Genomic DNA, 9,159 nt, shown 5'->3' with positions numbered 1-9,159 from the left:
TATAGCCTCAATTATTTTCATGGAAAAAATTTCTTACTGCGTGAATAGGATTTGGTTATTCAGATACCTAAGTGTCTTTTTCTCAATTTTAAATCCACCCAGCGACCTGGAGATGCGTATCTGTTCAGTGTTATAATAAAGCTGTTTTTAAAAGACTTGTGGATCCAGATGCTACAGATTCGATTGAATCGGTAGTTACTGTCGATGGTGTTTCATTTTGGTAAATTTATCCTGTAAGATAATGCAATTATGTCTATTACCACTTCATTATTTCCTAATAATAATAATAACTTTGATGAGTGGGGCTTCAAAGACTTAAGAGAAAACATATCCTCATATCCTCACTTTAAATCCTGTGTCAAAGGCATAGTGATGTTGAAATTTCGGGGATCAGAGCTTATGCTTGGGCCATCGGCCAGTAGAGGCTGAATTGAGATAATTTTGATAGTGTGAAAAGTAGAAAGGAAGCTAGAGGCATCAAAGAAAAGTCTGTGCAGCTTTGACAGCAGCTGGCCACTCACCATTAAGAGTTCCATTGACATGGAACCTGGTAGGACAAATTATCACAAACTGGGTGGCTCAAAACCAGAGAAATTTATTCTCTCATAGCACTAGAGCCCTGAGGTCTGAAATGTTGGGGTGCAGAGCTGCCGCTCCCTTCTTGAGGCTCTAGGGGAGAACGCTTCCCTGCCTCTTGGAGCTTGTGGGGGCTCCACGCGTTCCTTGCCTTAGTGCAGAGCAACTCCGGTCTCTGCCTCCATGTGGCCTCACGTGGCTTCACATGGTCTCCTCTCCTGTGGTCTCTGTCTCACTGAATCCCACCAGCTTTGGTACATTGTATTTTTGTTCTCATTTATCTCAAGTGATTTTCTGATTTCCTTTGTACTTTCTTCTTGGATCCATTGGCTGGCTAAGCAGTTGTCATTTAATTTCCACACTTGGAATTTCCCAGACTTCTTTCTGCTATTAATGTCTAGTCTCCCTGCATTATGATCAGAAAAGGCATTTTGTATGTTTTTAACCTTTTTTACATTGACTAACATTTCTGTGGCGGAGTATGTGGTCCATCCTGGAGAATCCTGCCTGTGCACTTGAGAAGAGTGTGTGTTTTGGTATTGCTGCGTATAGTTGTGCATATGCCCGTAGTCCAACTGGCGTGTTGTGGGGCTGGGTCCGCTGTTTTCTTGCTGCATCCTGTGGTCTGGCTGTTCTTTCCCTTATTGAAAGTGCGACACTGATGTCTGCATCCATTATTTTAAAACAGTCTATTTTTCCCTCTAATTCATCAGTTTTCTGTTGTTAGGTATGGAAATATTTATATTTGTTATTCCTTCTCGATGTACTGAAACCTTTATTAATATATATAATATCCATCTTTGCCTCTTGTCACATTATTTGATTTACTTTGCTTTGAACTTCTGATGCTTAAAGGACCAGTGCCTGCTGTTTTTCTTACCTGAGTTCTACCTCAGCTGAAACAGAAGCAAGCCCCTTGCGTCCTTCCTTCAGGTGTCCTCCAGACAGGTTGGAGCAGCCCCTGCAGAACAGTTTGCAAATAAATCTGTTCTGCAACCTTGGGTTGAAGGTACCAGGGAGCTGGGTTGTCACTGTGCCTGGGACGGGTGAGTCTAGGGTAAGAAAAAAATGCCTATGATTTTGAAGGTATGTATTTTTTTCTTGATTAAGCTGTTGTTTATTTCATGCAAACTTTTAGCTGTTCCCAGAACTCCAACAAAGTTGACGCTGCTTATTTCCTTAGTGCTTTTGTAGAAGAATGAGTGCTTAGAGCTGCCTTGTCTCCCATTTTGCTGACATCACTCCAAGAGTCCCTTTTTTTTTTGAGGCAAATCTTATAAAAGAACTTGCATAAGGACAAAAAGAAGCAGATACTTAGAATTCACAATCTTTCCCACAGAAAACTAGATTATCTTTCCATATTTTGGAAGTTATTCTTTAAACCACTCCCCCAGAAGGAGATTGAAAATGATAAAAGAGCACTCAAAAAAAAAATCATGAGTGAGATGTGAAAAAAAGGAGAGAAAGAGAAGGAGACAAAGTTTTCCAGGAAATTTCTCAATCACAAAGATGGGTTATCATTTGCGAACATTTCATATCAATGGTTTCCTGTCTTACAGATACAAGATTTGAAATGTTATATAATCCTTTGAAACATCTGACTTATTCTCTTTTTCACATATCATGATGGTTTTAGATCAGTTTTCTTCCTCTATGTGGTGCCTCTTTAACCTGAACTAGATGTAGAACTCTGCGTAAGATTACTGTCCTTCAGTCATCACGTCCTCTTGTCATGAGCTGGGCGCTTTTCAGCACTCTGGCAGGTGTTAGTGTAGTGATGTGAGAGGTAGGAGACCAAGTACGAGGCCTGGGGGGTAAGTGAGACTCCCATGCTCCATTCAAATGCCAGTTGCCATTGTTGGTGTGGTAGAGGTGAGACAGCCTCTCGTGCACACTGTCATCAGATCATGGTATATTTTAGTAAAAATGGAACAACATGCAGAAAATCTTAACGATGCACTTCACAGTAAGTCTTACTTTATAAAAAAAATTTTTAAATTCTTTTTTAAATTTTTATTTATTATTATTATTATTTTTGAAAAAAAGACTTATTTATTTGAGAGCTAGAGGTGGTAAGCAGGGTGAGGGACAAATGGAAAGAGAATCCCAAGCATACATCCCGCTGAGTGTGGGGCCTGATGCTGGGCTTGATCTTACACCACTGAGGTTACGACCAGAGCCGAAATCAAAAGTCAGGTGCTTAACCACAACCGATGGAGCCACCCAGATGCCCCAGCAAGTCTCACATCTCGGTACTGGTTTTCATGACACACTCCAATACGACGAGCAACCTAAGATATAGCGTGTAAAACACATGCATGATCCATCTGGTTGTGTGTTTGTGTGTGTGTGCATGTACGCGTGTGTTAGAAATCATAAACAACTCAGTAACAGAGGCTTGTTCAATGAATTGTAGCACACCCACACAAGCCATACCATTCAGCAACTGAAATGGTAATACAGGCTCCATTTCCCATAAAAGTGCACTAACATAAAGTTAAGGGGGAAAACAACTTTCACAAATCATACGATTGCATTTCCATAAGAATAAACATGTCAGGCTTGTGTTTAGGCATGCAGACCAAAAGTGTACAGTGCATGGCTTTGGGTAGAGGGTTTTCCTTCCTTCTGCTGTTACAGATTGCCTACAATGTTGTTGTTGTTTTTATCATAAAAAGTTCAATATTGGAAAAATAATCTTTGACACCAACAAAATTTGGATTGTTAGAGATGGTCATGTAAAAATAAGAAAAGTGTAAGTTTCAAGATGGGGAACTGGGCCGAGAATAAAATAGAATTTACTTCTGAGGAATAAGTGGGAAATGTTCATGATACAGTGCTGATCGTGAAAGATGATAGAGAGTTCAGTGTGTTGAAAGGGAGAGTGCAGAGCAAACTGAGGCGGGCACACAGGAGAGAAATCTGCCATTGAGCTGTAGGTGCAGAGGGGTGAGCGGAAATTTGGAGTAGCCGTGAACATTTATGTGATGCTTACAGTGTGTTAGGCCCCGTCCTAAATGTCTTACAGGTGTTGATACATCAGGCTTTCACAATAGCCAAGAAAGCGAGGTCCCATACTTTCATGCACATAAAACACAGAGAGAATTGTAAGAGGCAGAGCCAGCATTCAAGTCCAAGCTCACCTCCCGGGGACCCTGTGCTGAGCTACTAGACCTATAGTCCGTCTCCTTCAGTGGACCCAGCAGCAGCACAGAAGACAGAAGAGTGAGATCATAACACATCATCAGGGGTGGAGAAAAGCAGAGTGTCAAATGCTGAAAGTGAGCCCACCTCTAGAGGTTAGTTAGTAAAACGTGCTAATGATGGAGAAGAATCACATAAACTCTTCATGTATGCGCACAAGTGCAAGAAAAAGAAAATCGGAATCATTTATGGATTTTATAACCCTGAGGATTAATATCTTCTCATGTTGGCAAATGGACTTAGAGAAAAACTTTAAGTAGCAGCTTTTCTTTTGATCTCTTTTATTTCAAATAAAAACCCACTCTTTGGTGAGTTTGGCTCAAGGGCTTTGGTCTCATACAATGCAGCATCTCCAGGTCTCTGTGCAAGACCCATTGTTAGACTCTAAATAAAAACAACCACCAAGATGTGGAGGAAGTCAAATATCCGTACTTTTCACTTAATAATTTTTGAAGTGAAGAAAACTAGGCTATGTAAAATTGAAGCCTGTGACCCTCAATGGTAAATAGCTCTAACAGCTAGAATTTGAGCTTCTGGACTTGTCCATATCCCTAGAAAAGCAGAATTCTGATAGCCTCCATGATTCCTGACCCAGGGTGTGCAAGCCTCCCTCCCGTTACATATGGGCACAACCTCTGATTCTGAATTATCTGAATATCAGTTTCCGTAATTTAGTTACTTCTTATGGCAAATGGTGCTGTGCTGGTCATCCCCATGATTGAGGCACATTATATGGACAGCAGCCTGGGCAGGGTTGGAAGTCAATCTGATGTGCTCACATTTGTCTGGGATAAAGCAAATCCCTGGTGTGAGTGGTCTACGGGAGCCATGGGAGCCATCTTTGTGTGGCCCTAAGGAGTTGGGAGTGATCTCCAACAGACAGCTCTGTGCTACCATCACAAAGGAATGCATTTTACCAACCACCTGGGTGATCTCAGAGCACTCAAATCCCCAGATGAGATGCACAGCCTGTCAGTTTGAATCTTGCCTGTGAGACCAACTCAAGCCCAGATTCCTGTTTCCAGGAAACTTTAACGTCATAAACTCATGCCCGTTTAAATTGCTAAGTTGTTGTTGGTATGTGATGCAGAAACAGAGAACTGATAAAGTAAGATATGTGGAGAAAATGGACTCCCTTGGAAAATGAAAAAAAAAAAACAACAACCAAAAACCAACACAGCACCTTTGGTTTTTACAATTTTGTGACAAATTCTGACAGATTATTAAAGTTACTTAGGTGGAAGGTAGCCAATGCTGGTGTTAACATCTCCAAACTTTGAGCTATTATTCATTATATTACCTGTCCAGTACAGTAAATCATCCTCAGCATATCATTAAATACTCATTAAATGTCCATATGCACCTGCTGCTATACAGGGCACGGGTAGGAAAAATCACAACAAAACTGGAAAAGGGCGGTCTATGAAAAAGAAAACCCCAAGTTCCAGTGTGAGGAGGGCTGACTTTCTCAGGAGGCTTGTCCCCACCCCAGCTTTGGGGGTTCAGCTGAATATACAGGAGTAAGGAGTAAGGCAGAGCATCACAGCCATCACACAGCCTGGTACTACATTCAGATTTCAAGGAGACTTTCCCGTTAGCTATTTCGGGGCTCAGCCCATGCACCCAGAATGTGCATTAATGGAGTCACAGAATCTTCATTTGTAAAGTTCTCTAGATAGTTCAAAGGCACAGCCACCAGCCTGAGAGATGAATGACCAGCAGTGACATCTAAAGCTGCACTTTCGTGCACTTTAATGACTGATCACTGAAGTTACTTAATTTTTTTCCAATTATTCCAGCAGATATTTGTTAAGGCACTGGTGATCCAGAGAAGAAGAAAGTGTCCCAGCCCTCGAGATTTTCACAGCTAGGACAATAACTGTAAAACCACATGCCGAGTGTTGCACCACCACCTGAACTATGTGGAAAAAGGCGTAGTTTGGATCATTTGAATGGGAAAGGTGGTTTGCGGGAAGGTAGAGCTGATGGAGGAAATGGTATTCGAGCAAGATCTCAACATTCGAGTCAAATCCATCAGGATAAACATGTGCGTTCTATCATCATTCATTCGGTGCAGTCGAGATGCTGTGAAGCGCTGTGGTGCTGTGACTGAGAGCCCGTGCTCGGACAGGCTGGGGTGATTCCTAGCTCTGTGGTTCGCACTGTGTGGTTTTCTCCTTCATGCACGAGGGGAAAACAGTGATTACCTCACAAAGGATATTTCTGAGGAACATATATGAGTGAGGGTGTAGTGTGTTTCCTGCCACATGTAGGAGCTTGGATTATATGGACAGTCATTGCAGAATTTCTTTTTTTTAGTTATGTTATCTTAGTCACCATGCAGTACATCATTAGTGTTTGATATGGTGTTCCATGATTCATCGTTTGCCAAGTCCAGTGCTCCATGCAGTCCGTGCCCTCCTTAATACCTATCACCAGGCTCACACATCCCCACCCCTGCCTCCCCTCTGAAACCCCCAGTTTGCTTCCCAGAGTCCATAATCTCTCATGGTTTGTCTCCAACTCTGATTCCTCCCCCTTCATTTTCCCTTTCCTTCTCCTAATGTCCTCTGTGCTATTCCTTATGCTCCACAAGTAAGTGAGACCATATGATAATTGATGACGGTCTCTGCTTGACTTATTTCACTCAGCATAATCTCCTCCAGTCCCATCCATGTTGATACAAAAGTTGAGCATTCATCCTTTTTGAGGGCCATGTAATATTCCATTGTATATATGCACCACATCTTTTTTTCCCATTCATCTGTTGAAGGGTCCTTGCTCCTGTCACCATCACCCCAGCTGTGGGACCCCAGTAAGATTGTGGTTCCAGAAGGCCAGAAGTAGGACTTGTTGTTTCAAGAGTCTCATGTGCTCTCAGGGAGGAGGATGAGACATGGAGGCCAATAATCTCTGAGCTTCACAGCTCCTGTGCTTAAGAGCTTGCATGGCACTGTGAAGGGAAGAGAGGGTTTAAATTTGCCTGGAGAAGTGAGCAAAGAAATGAAACTTTTTTTAAAAAGGAGGGATTTTAAGCAAATTTTGAGGACCAGTTGCAGGTTTACAAGGCACAGAAGGAAAACTATGGGAACCAGATATTCCAGGTGAAGGTAAAGGGAAGTCAGAAGTATCTATTCCCAGGGACAGCTTTCCGTGAGCCTTCTGATTTTAATGCATCGGTCTAGACAAATCCAAGGTATCGCTTCCATTGAGAATTTTTTAAATGTATGAATGGATATGCACATAACATTCCTTTGTTATTTCTGGAGTATCATCGCTCAGATCGGGTACACCTATAGTTTTCACTGCTACTTGAAAACATATGTTTGACACATGCGTGCTGATCATGTGCTAGACCCTGATGCTCGAGCAAAGGAGGAATTATCAGAAAAAGGGAGGGTTTTAAATCTTGAATCCTTTTATAAACATCTAAGAAACCTAGTGAGCTGTGTCAAGTATACAAAGATTGTATGGAAATGATTATTTCCTCTTTTGAAGAACCAATTTTCAGGTTCAAAGACTTGAATTTTACTCATTATACAGGGAAATCAGTGTCATGTGGAGACACTTGGTATAATGAGTGAGTCTTACCCCTTTTTTCTGTGCTATAGGGCTTTTGTTTGGTTGGTTGGTTTGGCTCTTCCTATGATCTCTGGATCAAGTGAGAATCATGTGCAGAAATGTTTACTCTCTTAGGATTGTATTATGTAAGATTCAGGAACCCACTGGCTAACCCTTAATTGTAAGTCATAATGTATGTTTTTGGAGCACCTGTGTGGCTCAGTCAGTTAAGTGTCTGACTCTTGATTTTAGCTTAGATCACAGTCTCAGGGTGGTGAGATTGACCCCTGAGTTGGGCTCCATGCTCAGGGGGGAGTCCGCTGGCGATTCTCTTTCTCTCCCTCTCTGTCCTGCAGCTCACGTGCTCTCTCCAAAATGAATTAATAAATCTTTAAAAAAAATAATGTATGCTCTTCCATGTGATAAATTGTAAGTCAGAAAGAGGAAAAAGAACTAGATTAGAATGAATTTTCATTGTGTCGAAAGTCCGTAAGCTTGAGAAGCCAGTAGGGGTTTGAAGTATTCTGTCATCTCTTCAAACATTTTTTTTTTAGCTAATCACCTTATTTGAGCAATGTCTCTGTCTTTGCATGATGAAGATGAAGTATTTGTGCCGGCAGAAATGCCGGTCTCCCCAGCACTCACTGCACATAGATGATACAAATCTGTCAGGGAAACGTTGCCAGGTTCGTTCACCAGGTCTGCATATATTGGGCAGTTCCAGACATTTTGTGGGAGCAATGACTTGGCTGTGAGCTCTTCCATGAACCCAGAATACTGGGGTAAAAAGTTTAAATTGTAGAAGGAAAAAAACGTTATCTTGGTGCAGTAGGGAATTCTTGATTTAACCAGATAGATACCTCATTTGACATGAAACATTATCTTAAAAATAATTCATTTGCACATGTTCTGATATGCAGTTCATGGTTCAGAGAATAATTCTTTTCTTGCAGACTTTATTTTCCAAAAATAAAGGATAAGATGAACATTTCTTTAAAGACTGTTCAAATTGTTGGTGGGTGGTTCGTAAACTAGGTAATTCAGGGCACTTCCGTGAAAGCATAATTCATCATCACCAGAGCTGCTCTTGCAATAGTGGTGGAATGTCCACATTCTTGGACTTTTACCCCATAGTGAGTTCTAGACCAAACCACAGTTAGTCATTTCCAAGTACTACACAAAACAGTATGCCACAGAGGTTATGTGAGACTTGTCTTTCCATAAATTAATAAACGTCCTTCCTTCTTCCTCCGGGATCGTCTCATTACTACATTTTCTAGAGCTGACTGTTGAGGAATCATTTCAGACGTGTTTGAGGAAAAGTCCTGGAACATAAAGTTGTAATATACCTCCCCAGCCAAATATGAGCACATTTAAATAAACCTGTAAGATTAGTCATACTTCAAAAATAAAATTCAAAAATAACCTAACTATAATGTTTTATAGTTCAGATCTTTTACACTTACAGAATTATATTTTTGCTGCTATCAGTTTAAATTTAAATGTCACTTTTAAATAGAACTATATAGATTCAAAGATGAATAAAGATCACTTTTTAAACATGTGCAGTATGTTTATTTTCTCTGAGAGATTCGTGCGTGTTAAAGTAAACCCATTACTCCATGTTGGCAGTGATTCATGATTTATGACTAATTTGGTTTGTTGCGACATTTGATACAAACTTTGGCATAGTTGTAACATTCTATCTAAAATGAACTCCATTCCATGGTGTTAATATGGTAAATGTATTGTTATTAAAGTAAGAAAACACATTTTAAAAGCTATTACCTTATTTTGACTAACTGAAAATTATATTTT

Source organism: Lontra canadensis, unplaced genomic scaffold (genome assembly GCF_010015895.1).
Source record: "Lontra canadensis isolate GAN:19392208 unplaced genomic scaffold, GSC_riverotter_1.0 scaffold39, whole genome shotgun sequence".
Taxonomy (NCBI): domain Eukaryota; kingdom Metazoa; phylum Chordata; class Mammalia; order Carnivora; family Mustelidae; genus Lontra; species Lontra canadensis.
The sequence above is the reverse complement of the archived record's forward strand: the minus strand, read 5'-3'. Positions refer to the sequence as shown.